We start from the raw sequence: 16,865 nt of genomic DNA on the forward strand, positions 1-16,865 counted from the left end.
CCTTTGTATAGGTGAATTCCTCTGAGTTTAATGGATGAAATTTGTTTGAGATTCACTTGTGTGTGCTGAGCATCTCGTTCTCCCCTTCTCTCTTGTATTTTGGGTTTAATTCTCCTCTTTCGGTGTGTTTCTTGTTTGGAGGAGACCAACCCTTGAATTCGTGGTTTGATGGACTCTTTGTGACGATTCTAATCCTTCTAGCCAAGTGCTAAACCTACTGGAATCGAGAGTTCTCACGAATTGGCGATTTTGTGTTCTTGAGAAAACCCCAATCCTCTTTGATCTTTCCTCGATTTCTCTCGATCCTTGAATCTTTTGGGTGAGATCTTTTGGGGATATGTTCACGGGATAGTTACGAAGCTTTCCTCCAAGTTTCATCGAATTTGGACTTCGTTTGCTCAAGATTTGCCTTTTGAAGCTTTGGTCTCGAGCTGTCTGGATGAAGGGACCGGTCTGACCGGTCTCTGCAAACCGGTCTGACCGGTCTGGATTTTTGAATTCCAGGCCGACCGGTCTGACCGATCTGTGCAAGCGGTCAGACCGGTCTGACTCAGTGTGCTGCTGTTTGTGGAGTTTTTCGAGTTTTGCTTCCGCGAAGTTTTCTAGGGTGTGCTGTTGTGAGATGGCTTGTTCATAACTATCCTCACATACCCTAGGTGTAGGGTTTGCGGTAATTTTGGGATATTGGCCGATGGATCGATTTCGGAAGAAATTTAGATCGGCTCCCATTCACCCCCCTCTGGTCACCGGTTTCGGTCTCTCACAAAATACATGCATGTAAATATAATTCTACCTAATTCGATGGGCATCGCTCTGTTTAACCGCAATCTGAACACATTCTTGGCAATACTTTGCAGGACTGCTGATGTTGATGGAGACGTGCCACCGTCGACTGGATATTCTATAGATGCAGAAATGTCAACGGTTGCTCCTCATGACACATCATCGATGTTAGCCAGGAATGAGTAGACAGATAACCGTACATGCATGCATCAGAGATTCCTTATTCTCAGTTGAATGATCGATGTGATTTTCACTCAGTCTTCCCTCCTTCCCTCTTGTTTTGTTTCCCCACACCTGGCGTCTCAGTTTCTAAGAGGATAGTTGATCTAAGGTTTTTGTTAGTGCACGAGGACCAAAGCAAGATTGAAAGAAAAATATAGAAAAAATTTGAAATCTAAGTACTCATATAATCTTTATGGTCTAACTAGGGAAGATGGCACGTATTTAATTTTCTTCCAGCAAGCAATGATGTTATTTATTTTTTCAAAAAATAATACACATCTTTCTTTTTCTTTCATAAAACAATGATATCAATTAATATTCTTCCAAAATCATAAAACAATGATGCCATTTATTTTTCTTCTAAAAATAATACATGTATTTCTTCTCCTTCCATAAACAATGATGTCAATTATTATCCTTTTAAAAGAAAAAATAACGTGAATTATGGGTTAATGTATGTGCAAAGAAAAGCATGTGTATACTAAAGAAAAGCAACACATTAATACACGTCTTTCTTTTTCTTCCATAATCAATGGTGTCAATTATTATCCTTCCAAAAGAAAAAATGATGTGAATTATGGATCAATATATGTGCATAAAAAGTATGTGTATGCTAAAGGAAAGTAATTTGTGGGTACAAGAGGTGTGTATAGGAAATTACTAGTGTAAAAAACAATAGAATTTTGGTGAAAAACATTGACGAAACCAATTTCCCCCCTCTCTTTCGTCAATCTTTTTTGCCTGACAAGTGGGGCCTCCGTAAGGGGTACGGTGGGCCTAATCTTGGTGAGAAATATTTTTAATTGTTTCAACTTTTATATCAATTATTTTAACTTTTATAATATAGATATAGATATGTTCTTTTGTGGTCGTAAACATTCACAATGTTGAGGACCGGATTTTTCCCTTAATCTAAAAAAAACACTTGGCGTGTCAGCGGAATGTTCTGTTTGCATTTTCTGTGCATTTTGGTTCATGATTTAGTCCAAGTTGATCTCCATAATTTGTATCGTTTAATCATATGTTTATTTGTCTATTAAATGAGGGGGACTTCCTTATTTGGTAGATTATAATTTTAGTCCATCTCGAAATGCGAGCATTTGTATGGTATCTGTCACGCCCGATTTTGAGGGAATAAATTGAGCAATAAATCATATGTGCGCCAAGATCAAATTATACACATATGACGACAATAGTGAATAACAGAAGAAATGTCATAAAGTACTGAAGTTATATATTACAAACCAAGCTGAAAGTCATAACACAAATAAATAGCGTTTCAGTTCGCATTATTCTAGCAGCGGATCCATCCAACTCCATAGGTAGCTGACTGGGGGAACCTACGCCTAGAAATCTTGGATGTCCTCTGGGAAGTCCTCAAATTGATCTTGGTTTGAGTAGTGTTGATATAGTAAGGGTGAGCACATGACGTACTCAACAAATATATTGGAAAAATAAATGACATGCATGGCTAAAATCAAGGAATAAGGCTGGCTGAATAAGCAGTAAGCATTTTAATTAAAGAATTGATTAAACTAACATTACTACTTTAATGAATCCATACCCACATTTATAAAAAGAATTTAAATACTGTAGTAATAAATAAATCTTGAAACATTTGAACATCAGAGTTAAGCAGTGATTTCCATTAAGTAGACATGTGAGGGTCCGAGCCGCTTTTGACCGTGAGCACGGCTAACCGGTTAGTTTTACACTCTGCAGAGGTGGCACATCTTTACCCACAAGTCGTGTCTCCCATGTCGCCCGAGGTAGCTAGCCTCTTAAATACTTCCTTTGGTGAGTGGCTAGGGATTCACTATGAGGTCTTTACAAAGACTCCCTAACCAGTAGTAACCCGCTGAGGTTTCAGCAGCTGGGCGAGTGCACCCTCCCCCAAAGCGAGCGTACCTCAAAAGCGTACCAAACCCTCTGGCAGGCTGAGTACCCCTCTTAAACCCAGGCCCCCCTTGCGCCTTTTGGTTAGCTACTAACAAGCTATAGAAATCTAATTAATCAGCCAAGATCAGAGCCATATAGTTCTTATGGTTGTGCTGTTTTCCCGGGTGGTCGCTCCATGGTTGATTTTAATTATCATTATTAAAGTATCAAAATGTTCATCAAAGAGTATAAAGCATATGTCAGGTATAAAGCTTTCATAAACCACCCATAATCATTGTTCAGCGGCTAAGCAAAACTATCCAAAAGCTTTTATAAAAAAAAACCCGGCTATTCAAGGACATGGATAACAATAAGGATAATGGGTGCCTGATCAATTTAATGCATGCAAGTGTAAATTAAATGTGAGTAGGACCAAATATGATCAAGGAATATACTTTCCTTCCTTGTTCACTTGCTGCTGCTCAAAGTCTTCAAAATCTTGATATTGAAGGTTCTCGAACGGCTCTTCGTCTAATCATCGCGAACACGCCAAGCAACATGAGCACATACAAGCAAACAATGGAAATAAGTTAAATCAGTACACCAATCAATTAAAAATAGAGGTAAAACACTTAAAAACACGTCCTATGCGTTGCAATGATCGAAATGGTACCAAGAACGCTTAAACGGAGTTAAAACCAAGATATGCTAAAAACGGTGCTACAGAGTCTATTTGTGAGAAAAACAGTTAAAAAGGGCTTAACAGCAAGAAACTGAGGGCCTAAACATAATTTTGTATAAAAACACAAGGGCTAACGAGTAAAAACTAGAGCCTGGATGGCAGGTTCAATATTTGGAAAACTAAGGGGGTTCTCTGCAAGAAATAGGGCTAAAACATAATTATTTTTGGATAAAAATGGACTACGGGTTGATAAGGGTAAAATGCAGGGACTTTTGTGCAAATCTGCTACGGTTGACCGGTGGAGCTCCTGTTGACTCGAGGCAAACCGGTCTACAGCCGTCGGATCTCGATCCAACGGCCCGGATCGGATCGGGTGGTCGGGCGGCGGCGGGACGGCCGGCATGGCGGCGGCGCTGCCACACCGTGGCGGAGGGATCGCCGAAGCACGCCACAAACGGCGCTCCGGTGCACCAAAAATTGCGCAGAGCGCCCCGGGGGCACGAGCTCATCGAGGGAAAACCAATGGAGGGGCTTGGGGACCTCGGAAAGGCACCGGCGGCGGCTGTCGACGAAGGGAGGCGGCGGCGAGGTTCCGGCGAACTCAGGGGGGGCGCGAACCGAGGCTAAAACAAACAAAGACGGGTTGGAAAAGAACGCTGTGCTCACCACGCGGCTCCTGGAGGCGGCAGCGCGGGCGGAGAGACAACGACGGCGGAGATCGTCGGCGGCGAGCGAGGGCTAGGGCGGTGGCAGCTCTGCAGGTGGGCATGCGCAGAGTTAGGGCAAAAGAAAGCGGCGCGAGAGAAAAGAGGGGTCCGCGGGGCCAGGTCACAGGAAGAAAAGGGGCGAAGCGGGGCGCCGATTCGGCCTCGGCATGCGGGCCCGCGGCCCTGGCGCGGCGGAGCGGGAGTCCACTCAAGTCACTGCTGGAGGAGGGGGATGATGGGCGGGCCCCGTCCATCAGCGAGAGAAAGAGGGAGCAGAAAAGGAAAAAGAAAAATGGGCCGGTAACGGGCCAAGAAGGAGAAAGGGGAATGGGCCGGTGGAAAAAGAAAGAAGAAAAAGGGAGATCGGGCCGGCGGGAAAGAAATGGGCAGGCGGCCCAGGAAGAAAAGAAAAACGAGAAAGGAAAGAGGAAAAAGGGTAAACGAAATAAAAAAGGATTTTCCAGTGACCAGAAAACAAGATAAAATCGTAGAAAAATGGATAAAAACCCCAGAAAATTATGGAAAAATTATGGGAGCTTTATAAACTCGCACACAATCAAACAAAAATAAGATATGCACCAGCATGAATGCAACAATTCAATTTAATGCTTATGGTGAGTTTTAAATATTGTATAATTAATTCCTTTTAACTCCGAAAATTATATAACTAATATAAACAGATTTAGAAGTAAATTTTAGGGTGTTACAGTATCTTTTTGTAATTCCAAAATATCATTCCATTTGCTGATCGACAGTAGAGTAGTAGACTACTGCTGTGCTCGGTCATCACAACAATAATGGTTTGCTGAAAACAGACCAGTCTTAGCCCGGGCCTTGTTTAGTTGTAAAATTCAAAATTCAAAAACTATCACATTGAAAAGAAATCTTATATATATGGAGTATTAAATCTAGACGACATAAAAAATGAATTGCATAGTTTGCTTGTAAATTGCGAGACGAATCTAATAAGCCTAATTAGGTTATGATTAGGCACTAAATTGCTACAGTAATTGCTACAGTACTTGAAATATGTAATGATTCCATTTCAAAAACTCTACGGACGTAACTATACGAGGCCTAAAGCTTTTAACCTGCTCTGTATCTTGTTCTCTGGTCAGAGTGGTTATTCTGCAAATTAAACCTCTGCTCTGAACAACCCAACATTTCGGTACGGCAAGTAATTTATATCCTTTTATCTGCATCACGGGACAAGCAATTGTTGATCTGCCTTGTTTATGCTAACTAATCCTGTTCTTGTTTACAAGTTGCTACCGGGGAGATGAAATTAAAAGGTATTCATGAGGAAGACAATCAACCTAATCCTTGTCGTTAACATGCTAAACAAATGACCACATGATACTCTATAATTGACCAATGACCACCATCAAGATAAGATGCACTCACACGCCTTGTTGCATTTGGGATAATAGAAAAAATAAAAGAAATGAAATGAATCCAAAGAAATTTATGATATAGTTACTTTTCAGAGCATGTACTAGTTCCAAAAATAGAAAATGAGCAAGCTGACTATTGCGTTTATGTTCTGATCTCATTTATGTAATGCAAGTCTAGGAAATTAAAGAAAAACAAATTAATCAAATAGTACCATGTAGTATTGCTACAATCTGGTTGCAAGTTGGTTGTCTATATGCTAATTATGTAGTGAAATTATATTACACAATTGCAGCTTACACACAGGCCGGCCAGCCAACTACTGGATGGTGAGGACGAAACATGTCCATTGAGGGACTCGAGTGGAGCCTGGGCCAAGTCTACCCACGCACCGGCTATTTGTCTTGCTCTTGTCATGGAGCACGTATATGCATGTAAACTAACACATGCCATGCGCGCACTGACTCTTGTAGCTACTGATCAGGTATGGTGCCTCTTGCAGACGGGAGCCCGGGCACGTGCCCAGGGTCGCCGGGCCCTGGGTCCGCCCCTGGGGAGAAGAACCCCAACCCGGAGTGGCGCCAGACCTTCGCCTTCTCCATTGAGCACCTGCCGCGGCAGCTCGAGGTCGTCGTCAAGGACAAGGACGTCCTCTCGAGCGAATTCGTCGGTCACGTCGTCTTCGACATGGCCGACGTCCCTGAACGCCAGGTCGCGCCGCAGTGGTACCGCCTCGCCCACCGGAACGGAGACAAGCTGCACCGCGGCGAGATCATGCTGGCCATCTGGACCGGCGTCCAGGCGGAGGACGCCTGCTGCCACTCGGATGCTCATCACTCGGGATCCACGGAGGGGCTCGCCAACAGGCGCTCCAAGGACTAGCAATACAGTTTATACAACAACGTATGAGATACGTCGTCTGCTTTTCTGTCAGTCGGAGTTCGATCAATCATGTCATCAGACACCAGCTTCATGTTGGTTTACATTGTCTGTTCAAATAAGTATCCCTGCACTCGTTGCAGCATGTACATGTTTGAAGTTTTTTAGTGTTGTACTTACTAGCAAAATTGAGGATCCTCTGCTTTCGTCCCTCAGCTGGCTGCATGTGAATCCCATCCCATCGGTAAAAGGTTTGAAACAGAATCACACGGTGTCACGGATCTAGTTTTACACTCATACTCGTGTTCTTCCTTGCCCTGTGTTGACAGCCAAATTTGGCAAGTCAGAGGCTGACCGGTCTGACCAGTCGAGCCGACCGGTCAGACCGGTCTGCCCAATTTTAGTTCGAGTAGGAGTTGTTTTATTTGTGGAAACTTTGTGTAATCCAATTTGGAGAAGGGGTACGATTTCCCCGGCCTATAAATATAAAGGCTAAGGCCGATTGAGGTAATCCCAATCGATTCACACATTTATCCCTTACTTTTTATCTCTAAACCCTAGCTTTTCCAACCCCATCTGCTGTTCTTCTTGCGTCTCTACAGCGTTCGAGGATGTTCTGAGTGGCCTGCCGACCTCAAAGCAACCCTAGATCCACGCGCTCCGACGGGGTCCCTCCCGAGCTCGAGATCATAGGTATTCGCCGTCTCCCTGGAGCACAGATCTGACCGGTCCGCATATCCGGTCTGACCGGTCTGCGCAGAGAGGCTGCTGTTGTTGATCGTGTCGATGATCCTGCTGCGCGTTCTAGCGCTTTTGAGTGTGTTGGCGCAAATTAGTGTCAACATACTTTTTTGCGACTCCGCTGGGGAATAGATTAATCTGGTTTTAAAACCGATCTAATCTAATCCTCGAAGAAGATGGGCTCTTCAGATATTGGGAAGGAAAACATCATCATGGCTATAATGGAGGAGCTCACCGAAGAGGAGCGCAAGGCCTACCTTCTTGTGGAGGAGCACGTCAAGGCTCAATTCCTAAAGGGATTCAAGAAGGATCGGGGTGGCCTCGTCAAGAGGGTGGAGGAGTTCGTACTGCCGTCTCTCAAGCTTAGCAATGATAAGATTGAAGAGATACCCAATGTAAGCCTCTCTCCCTCTGATATGTTTGATAAGATGTCATCCATGATGGATCAAAAAATTGTTGCTGCACAAGCCGCTACGGGTGACGTTTTAATTAAGTTGAGTAGTGATATTGATGAACTTAAAGGTAAAAAACCTATGTCAGATCCTAACTCATTAGATGTGAGTTCGGCTACCCCTGAGTTCACATCTGAACCATTCTATGGTATGCCGCCGAACTCGTTCCCAGGGCAAACCCCGCCACCGTCGACCGTGTGCACTGCACCTACCAGACCGGTCCCACAGACCGGTTACTAAACCGGTCAGACCGGTTATTCAGTGCCATCACCGACGCCTCTTGAGACAATTCCAGGTTTGGCTGCCCCTGGCCGAACTAATGAGTTGTCAATGTACACACCGCCTCGTACCACTGCTGTAGCAGGTGGGTCACAAGGATCTGGGCCTAATCAAGGACCGATCCCAAATTCTTCACTGAAGATTACACATGGAAATTCAAATGCACATCGTCGATTTTCTGAGTTCTATACTAGCCAGCACTATCAAGCTAATCTCCTTAAGTTCAAAGAAGATCTGGCTAATGCGATTAAGGGTAAGCTTGGGGTGGATATGGGTACTACGCGTTTATATCAAAAACGTTATCCCGCCGAGTTTGATTTTGTTTCTTTTCCTGTTGGTTGGCGTATTCCTGAGTTTACTAAAATTAATGGTGATGATTCTCGTACAACTTGGAAACACGTTAGTCAATATGTCCTGCAGTTGGGAGAAGCCGGTTTTAATGATGCTTTGTGTGTGCGTTTATTTTTTTTATCTTTGACTGGAATGGCTTTCTCTTGGTTTTCCTCGCTTGCTCCTAATTCTATTCGCAATTGGGCTCAGTTGGAGCATAAGTTTCATGATAACTTCTTTAGTGGGGAAACCGAAGCAAAATTGTTGGACTTAACATCGATTAAGCAAGGACGTGATGAATCCTTTTCGGATTATTTTAAAAGATTTAAAGAAATTAAAAATTAGTGTTTTAGTTTGACGATTTCCGAAAAAGATTTGGCGGATTTGGAGTTTAATGGTTTACGTTCTTATTAGAAAGAAAAACTCGAGGGCTTTGAATATCACACCGTGAATTTCTTGCAAGTCAAAGTCATGGGTTTAGAGTTTAAACTTTAAAATGCCAAAGATACTTTCAAGCCTCATCGGTCCAACACGCATATTCTTGATCATGATTCGGATAGTTCGGACGATGATAGCATGGAAGTATACGCCGCTGAGTTTGTTTGGCTATCAAAGGCCAAACCCGGTTCAGTTCCGTCTCTCAAACCGATTCAAAAGAATCGGCAAGAGGAGCTGAAATTTACGTTTGATGTTTCTAAGTGCGATCGGATTTTTGATGAATTACTTAAGAATGGTAACATCCGATTGTCACATGCTATTCCATCTCCTGACAAGCTTAAACGACATGCATATTGTAAGTGGCATAACTCTACATCTCATGCTACTAATGATTGTAATATTTTTCGTCGACAGGTACAATCGGCCATTAATGAAGGACGATTGATACTTTCTGAGATGCAAATTGACAAGGCTCCTTTTCCTATTCATACACTGGAATTGAACAATCCAAAGGTGCTCATTCGGCCGGACCAAGCCGAAGGAGCTAAGGGGAAGAATGTTGTCATCGGTGATCCAAGACCGATGAATACAAGTGACAAGATTCTTGCTAGGGAAGTTATCAAGGAAAAGACTGATGATGGCAAGGATACTCTGAAGATCATAGTCAGAAATCCCAGACTCGGGGGGCAAAGAAGCTCTCCACCAGAAAATCAGTCTACTGATCAAGCACGACTGGTCAGACCGGTGTCTCCGACCGGTCAGACCGGTCCGACCGGTCAAACCGGTTCCTCTAGCCGGTCAGACCGCTCTAGTGACCGTCCTCGGACTTTCAAGCCAAAGCATCCAGAAGTGGATACTTGGAAGACAAACGAGGTGAAGGTGTAGGGAAGAACTACTAATCAGAAGCCCACCTTCAACCAGTTGTTGAACAAGTACACAAAGGCCGTTCAAAAGGATCGGCCGCTAAAAAAGAGACCGTGATCACCACCGCGCCAAGATCGTCCAGCGTCCCCAAGGAGGGAATCCAGCAGGCGCAAAGGTGATGTTGTCACATTGTATCCTCCCCAGAAGATGTATGCTACCATGCCATGGGTGCCCCCGGCGTCAAATGCAATATGGGAGCATGAAGGGATATGGATGCAGTGTTTCCCGATGCCTTACCCTCCACATTATCAGGGGAAAGTTCTAGAGTGCCAGTACATGAACGATTGGGACCACGCCAATCTGGTCCAGTGCAGCAGGCTGCACCGGTCAGACTGGTCTCATCAGAGGCCGGGCCAAGCTCCTGTTTCGAGGTTCGAGTATCGCGTCAAGGAGAAGAAGGAGGAGCAGAAGCCTGTGGCTGACCCAGAGAAGCTTAAAGCCGATGCTGTGGTTCAGATCGGTGAAATAGAAGTGCGCATAAAAGATGCGGGCAAAGAGCCGATGGTTATTGAAAAATCGGTTGATGTTCCTTCACAAAAGCCGGTCATGGCCAATGATCATGAAGCCGGTAGCAGTAAGAGCGCAGCAGACAAGTACCATCAGCCTAGGTGGTGCCCTTCGGGTCTAACTCATACACAGAAGAGGAAGCTGCAGCGCCTTCGTAACAAAGAAAAGGAGCAGGAAGAGGAGAAGATGAGGGATGAGGACTTCAACAGGTACAGGCCCATGTTCCCTCAGAGCAAAGTTTGGAAGATCAAGACAGCTGATCAGCCAGCCAGACCGGTCGGACCGCCGCAGCCGACCAATCAGACGGATCGGTCAGACCGCTCTGACCAACCGGTCGAGCCTACTGCAGAGCCAGCAGCCGAATCGGCACCGCCCGTTTTGGTTCTTTCTGTTGATGAAGCTCCAGCAATTCTTCTGACAGCAGAAGATGAGGAATTGGTGGATTATGAAGCGTCTCCGGAACACACCAACTTGGAGATCAACGTGGTGCACTTATCTTCGGATTATTTTGTGGTTTCGAAGGAGGACATGTCTCATCTTCAGTTTGGGCCCCATGAAGCTGTATTCTAGAAACCAAGCAAGAAGGACAACCACCTCAAGGCTCTTTACATGAGGGGACACATCAACGGGAAGCCGGTGACTCGCATGCTAGTGGATGGTGGGGCCATTGTAAATCTTATGCCCTACTCATTGTACAAGAAGCTCGGTGGCCAAGACGAAGACTTGATCAAGACGAACATGATGGTCAATGGCATTGGAGGGAGTGAGCCTCTTAGCGCCAAAGGTGTTGCTTCCATGGAGCTTACCATTGGGAGTAAAACGCTGGCTACGGCCTTCTTCGTTTCGGAGGTGCAAGGTAATTACAATTTGATTCTTGGGAGGGTTTGGATTCATGCAAATCAATGCGTTCCTTCTACCTTGCATCAGTTTCTTGTTCAGTGGATCGGCGATGAGGTTGAGGTGGTCCATGGAGATATTTCATCTTTTGTTGCTTTGGCCGATTCCAATTCTATTAGTGCACACGACAACGTCAAGTGTCTATCGGGCGTGGATCTGTCCAATTATGATTTGATCAGTTGCACTAAGAATGGTTTTATTTTTGTTGTACTAAAGCCGATGGATAATCGGCTAAATCATTTAATGTAAATCAGATGAGTACAACAGAAGCTCTAGAAGCGACCGGTCAGACCGCTTGTGCCAACCGGTTAGACCGGTCCAGTCCCGTTCGGCGCACAGAGCCGACCAGTCCGACCGGACCCCCCGACCGGTCAGACCGGTCTAATGCAGAGTGGCTGCAGCAAAGACTAGCTCAGTATCGGAAGCGTACGAATGATATGTGTGAAGCCATTGTAGATTCTGGTGATCTAGACAAGCTGGGTCAGGGGTTTACATCGGCCGCTCCTTTAGAAAAAGTAGACATTGGTGATGGAACTATTCCTAGGCCGGCTTTTGTAAACAAAAATTTATCGGTTGAATATAAAGCCGATTTGATTAATTTATTGAAAGAATATGTTGATTGCTTTGCTTGGGAGTATCATGAAATGCCTGGTTTGAGTCGTGATCTTGTTGAGCATCGTTTACCGATTAAAGCCGGTTTTAGACCTTATAAGCAACCGGTTAGGCGTTTCAATCCTATTATTTATGACCAAAATAAAGCTGAAATTAATCATTTACTTGATGCTAGATTTATTCGGTCTTGTCGTTATGCTGATTGGATCTCTAATATTGTGCTTGTTGAGAAAAAGGATTCGGGGAAGATTAGAGTGTGCATTAATTTTAGAGATCTTGATAAGGCTACTCCCAAAGATGAGTATCCTATGCCTATAGCCGATATGTTGATCAATGAGGCTTTCGGACATCGTGTCATTAGTTTTCTTGATGGTAACGCCGGTTACAATCAAATATTCATGGCCGATTAAGATATATCTAAAATAGCCTTTAGATGTCCGGGATTTGTCGGCTTGTTTGAGTGGGTGGTTATGACTTTTGGTTTGAAAAATATGGGTGCTACTTATCAAAGAGCTATGAATTTAATCTTCCATGATTTACTTGGTGTCATCTTGGAGGTGTACATTGATGATATTGTCATTGAATCAGCCGGTTTAGATCATCATTTAGCCGATTTGAGACTTGCTCTTGAGAGGATGCATCGGTATGGTTTGAAGATGAATCCACTCAAATGTGCTTTTGGTGTATCAGCTGGAAAGTTTCCTGGCTTCATTATTCATGAGAAGGAAATAGAGATTGATCCTAAGAGAATTGAAGCTATGAAGAAGGTTGAAGCCCCTACATGCAAGAAGGATTTACAGAAGTTTTTGGGCAAGGTAAATTTCTTAAGAAGGTTTATATCTAACTTGTCCGGGAAGATCGATGCTTTTACTCAAATTCTTCGGTTAAAAGATGAAACCGAATTTACTTGGGGGGGCAAAACAACAAGAAGCGTTTGAGAAGATCAAGATTTATTTGTCTTCGCCACCCGTGCTCAAGGCGTCTAGGAGAGGAGTACCTTTCAGACTTTATGTGGCTGCTGAAGACAAGGTTATTGGGGCTGTTTTAACTCAAGAAACCGAAGGGAAGGAGTACATCATTACATACTTAAGCCGACGACTTATTGATGCGGAGACAAGGTATACACTTATTGAGAAGTTGTGTTTGTCTCTTTATTATACTTGTACCAAATTGAGACATTATCATACCTACTATCTAGTACTTGCATAGTAGTATGTCAAACCGATGTGATTAAGCATATGTTAAAAAAGCCGATTTTGAGTGGTAGAATCAGCAAGTGAGCTTATGTTTTGGTTGAGTATGATTTGGCTTGTGAACCTTTAAAATCTATGAAAGGCCAAATTGTAGCGGGTTTTATTGTTGAGCATCGGGTTAATGACAAGCATGATCTAGAAGTTAGCTATATTACTTGCATACCATGGAAGTTTTACTTTGATGGATCGGTTTGTGATGATGGTCAAGGAATTGGTGTTGTTCTTATTTCTCCGAATGGCATTGTTTCTGAGTTTTCAAACCGATTGGACGAAGAATGCACAAATAACCAAGTTGAATATGAGGCGCTTTTATTTGGTTTGGAATTCTTGCAATCCATGGGCATGAAGCATGTTGAAGCCTTTGGAGATTCTCTTCTGGTGGTGCAGTAAGTATCCAAGATATGCCAATGCTATAACGGTTCTCTAAATGCATATATTGATAAATGCCTTGATATTATTTCTACCTTCGATGAATTTATTATTAAACATATTCCGAGGGAAGAGAATGGAAAGGCAAACACTCTGGCTCAGCAAGCATCTGGCTATAATCTTATGAAAAAATATTTCAACATTCGCAAGCCGATGCAAACGAAAGCCGAATTTCTGGTTCTGGACGCACCGGTCCGACTAGTCAGTGAGACCGGTCTGACCGGTCCAGAGACCGGTCTGACATGTGATACTACTGTTGGTTCTGGTTCGGCCTAAAAGGATGATTCAGTTGTCTCGGTCGAGACTCAGGATTGGAGGGTCCCTCTTATATCATATTTGAGAGATTCTGGTCGTGGTGCAGAGAGAAATATTCGGCGTTTGGCTTTCAAGTATGTTTTAATTGACGATGAGCTTTATCGTCAAACTGCCGAAGATTTGCTTCTCAAATGTTTAGACTCGGATCAGGCCCGAGTTGCTATGGGTGAAGTTCATGAGGATATTTGTAGTACTCATCAATCGACTCCCAAGATGAAGTGGTTACTTAGAAGTGCCGGTTTTTATTGGCCCACCATGCTATCCGAATGTTTCAAATACTATAAAGGGTGTGAAGAATGTCAGTGGTTTGGTGATTTGCAATTGATGCCTGCTGCATTGATGCATCCTATTAATAAACTATGGCCGTTCCAAGGTTGGGGGTTGGATTTTATTGGACAAATTAATCCTTCATCTTCAAAGAGGCATCGGTTCGTGTTGGTTGCTATGGATTACTTTACTAAATGGACCGAAGCGGTTCCATTGAAGAATATGACACATAAGGAGGTAATTGAGTTTATTACCTAGCATATTATTCATAGATTCAGTATTCCACAAATTTTCACAACGGATCAAGGTTCTTCATTTATATCAAAAGCGGTGCGTGCCTTTAATGAATCTTACAAGACTAAATTGCTCAATTTAATTCCATACTATGCTCAGGCCAATGGACAGGCCGAGTCTAGTAATAAGATTTTGATCAAACTTGTCAAGAAGAAGATAGAAGAAAATCCTAGGAGGTTGCATGAAGTGTTATCCGAAGCATTATGGGCTCATCGTATATCTAGACATGGTGCTACTAAGGTTACTTCTTTTGAGCTCGTGTATGATCAAGAGGCCATTTTACCCGTTGAGGTAAATCTGGATGCCTATAGATTAGCAAAACAAAATGACCTCTCCGCTGTTGATTACTATGATTTGATGATGGATAATATTGATGAGGTGACCGACAAGCGTTTGAAGGCTTTGAAGGAAATTGAGAAAGACAAGATTCGGGTGGCCAGAGCTTACAACAAGAAGGTAAAACTTAAATCTTTTCAGGTTGGAGATCTGGTTTGGAAAAAAATTTTGTCTCTTGGGATGAAAAGCAACAAGTTTGGCAAATGGTCGCCAAGTTGGGAAGGTCCATACAAAATTATCAAGGTTATCTCCGGTAATTCATATATGATGGTGACAGTGCAAGGTGAGCGTCTACCTAGAGTTATCAATGGGAGATACTTGAAGAAATTCTATCCTAGCTTGTGGCAAAGTGCGTGAAGATGAAGACAGCCGGTAGTAGATATCGCCCTTAGTATTATTTTTTGGACTTGTATGCTCTGTGTAAAATATGTACATCAGAATAGTTCTTACTTTTTGGCTTGTGAAACTCACAAAAAAGCAGGGGGCATATGTTGACAGCCAAATTTGGCAAGTCAGAGGCCGACCGGTCTGACCGGTCTGACCAGTTTTAGTCCGAGTAGGAGTTGTTTTATTTGTGGAAACTTTGTATAATCCAACTTGGAGAAGGGGTACGACTTCCCCGGTCTATAAATATAAAGTCTAAGGCCGATTGAGGTAATCCCAATCGATTCACACATTTATTCCTTACTTTTTATTTCCAAACCCTAGCTTTTCCAATCCCATCTGTTATTCTTCTTGCGTCTCTACGGCGTTCGAGGATGTTCTGAGTGGCATGCCGACCTCAGAACAACCCTAGATCCACGAGCTCCGACGGGGTCCCTCCCGAGCTTGAGATCATATGTTTTCGCCGTCTCCCTGGAGCACCGGTCTGACCGGTCCGCATATCCGGTCTGACCGGTCTGCGCAGAGAGGCTGTTGGTTTTGATCGTGTCGACGATTCTGCTGCGCGTTCTAGCGCTTTCGAGTGTGTTGGCGCAAATTAGTGTCAACACCCTTCTTATTCCAGTAACGCATCTTCTGTAACTGTAAATCAATTTAGTCTTGCAGTAGGAAGAAGAAATGCAGGTTAAAATCGTATCTTGGCTAGTGCTTGCGACTCACACTATTATGTGTAACCGCCATTGCCACACCAGTCTTGCGATGCCCGCAGTTAGGTTGGGCTTGGAACCCGTGAAGTGTCTGCAGGAGCTCAGTATGATTCCAATTGGTTGGTTGCAATCAAATGAGGAGCTTATTTTTTGAAAATAACATAAGGTAAACTAAGATATTCATTAAAAAATCTTGGTTTGGCATTTTCGTGTGACCCCCTGTTTTTAATCGAAATTATTCACATAACTCCCCAGTTCAGACCGGCTCCGCCTGTTGCCTGTCGGTCCTCTGTCGCCGTCGTGGCACCTGTATGAGACTGCTCGCACTAGGTAATGGAAGCCATACGCTTCCCTGTACTCCAGTAGCGATTTACACTAAGGATGAGAAGCGAATAGTAGATATTCGAATTATCCTATATCTGTATCCGCTTAAACATCAATATAGATATCCGTATTCGTATTCGAATTTAATGTGGTAGTAAAGTAAATACATCCGAATCCGATTTTCATTGATTTTCTCTATCCGATTCCACATCCGTATACGACAATATCCGATACTATCCGTATCTGTTTTCATTCAAAAATTATTTAAAAGATTAAATTTGTTTCTCACCACTCATATTATTAATTTTTATAAAAAAGATATGAAAGATAAAATTTACTTTTAAATATTCTAATTTTATCTAAAAATTACTTCTATATTTTTATTTATATATAATTAAATTATTTATATGTTTATTGCAATATATTTTTATTTCTAATTTTATTTTTGTATTTATTTATTAACATATTTATAAATAAAATATTTTAACTAGATATCTTTATTATATTATTATACTTTAATTTGTACATATATAATGATTTTATAATCTAAAACTACTAATAAAAAATAGCTAAACGTTAGCTCATACTTCCTCCATTCCAAAATAAATGCAATTCTACGACAAAGGACGCAACCCAACGCTATGTGAAAATTATAAAAATACCCTTTGTCTTTTGTGATGAGTGGATGTTGTGTTAGTTGTCTTTTTTGAGAATATTTTGGAAATAGTCTTGTATTTTGTGGTAGATAGGTCAAAGTTACCTTTTTTTGTGGGACAAATTTTAAACTTTAGAGTTGCAAGTATTTTGGAACGGAGGGAGTATATCAAGTTAATATC

This window comes from Panicum virgatum, chromosome 8N, assembly GCF_016808335.1.
Source record: "Panicum virgatum strain AP13 chromosome 8N, P.virgatum_v5, whole genome shotgun sequence".
Classification (NCBI taxonomy): Eukaryota; Viridiplantae; Streptophyta; class Magnoliopsida; order Poales; family Poaceae; genus Panicum; species Panicum virgatum.